Below are 1,531 nucleotides of genomic sequence, written 5' to 3'. Positions count from 1 at the left end.
TGGAGATTCCTGGGCTAGGGGTCTAACCGGAGCCACAGCAACGCCAGAGCCGATCCGTGTCTGTGACCTACACCACAGCTCACGGCAATGCCGGATCCTTAACTCACTGAGCGAGGCCAGGGATCGAACCTGCAACCTCATGGTTTCTAGTCAGATTGGTTTCCACTGCGCCATGATGAGAACTCCTTTTTCTTTTTTTTTCTTCTTCTGTCTTTTGTCTTTTTAGGGCCGCAGCTGCGGCATATGGAGGTTCCCAAGCTAGGGGTCTAACAGAGCTACAGCTGCTGGCCTACACCACAGCCGCAGCAACACCAGATCTGAGCTGAGTCTGCAACCTACACCACAGCTCACGGCAATGATGGATCCTTACCCCACTGAGCAGTGCCAGGGATCGAACCCGAGTCCTCATGGATACTAGTAGGGTTTGTTAACCACTGAGCCACGACAGGAACTCCCTAAGAGGGACTTTCATAGCAATAAATACCTATATAAAAAAGAAGAAAGACCTCAAACTACCAAACTTCACATGTTGAGGAACTAGAAAAAGAACTAAGCCAAAAATTAGCAGAAGGAAGGAAATGACAAATATAAAAGCAAAAATAAATGAAATAGAAAATCCAAAAACATAGAAAGGAGTTCCCGTCGTGGCACAGTGGTTAACGAATCCGACTAGGAACCATGAGGTTGTGGGTTCCATTCCTGGCCTTGCTCAGTGGGTTGAGGACACGGCGTTGCCGTGAGCTGTGGTGTAGTTTGCAGACGCGGCTCGGATCCCGCATTGCTGTGGCTCTGGCGTAGGCCGACGGCTACAGCTCTGACTGGACCCCTAGCCTGGGAATCTCCATATGCTGTGGGAGCAGCTCTAGAAAAGGCAAAAAGACAAAAAAAGATAAGCAAACAAATTCTTAGCTAGACTAAGAAAAAAAGGGAGAATATTCAAACGAATGGAATCATAAGTAAAAGACACTACAATTGATGTCACAGAAATAGAAAGGATCAAAAGAGACTGTGATGAACAATTACAAGCCAACAAAATAGAAGAAATTAGATAAATTCCTAGAAACATACAGCCTACCAGGACTAAATCATGAAAAAATAACAAGTTGGTACAGACTTGTAATGGAGATTGAATCAGAAATCAAAAACCTCCCAAAAAAAGAAAAGCCAAGAGCCAGATGGCTTCACTAATCAAATATTTAAAAATAAATTAGGAGTTCCCGTCGTGGCGCAGTGGTTAACGAATCCGACAGGAACCATGAGGTTGTGGGTTCGGTCCCTGCCCTTGCTCAGTGGGTTAACGATCCGGCGTTGCCGTGAGCTGTGGTGTAGCTTGCAGACGCGGCTCGGATCCCCCGTTGCTGTGGCTCTGGCGTAGGCTGGCGGCTACAGCTCCGATTGGACCCCTAGCCTGGGAACCTCCATATGCCGTGGGAGCGGCCCAAGAAATAGCAAAAAGACAAAATAAATAAATAAAATAAATAAAATAAATAAATTAACACTAATCCTTCTCAAACTCTTGCAAAAAACTGAA

Source organism: Sus scrofa, chromosome 6 (assembly GCF_000003025.6).
Source record: "Sus scrofa isolate TJ Tabasco breed Duroc chromosome 6, Sscrofa11.1, whole genome shotgun sequence".
Taxonomy (NCBI): Eukaryota; Metazoa; Chordata; class Mammalia; order Artiodactyla; family Suidae; genus Sus; species Sus scrofa.
This window is presented reverse-complemented; position numbering follows the sequence as displayed.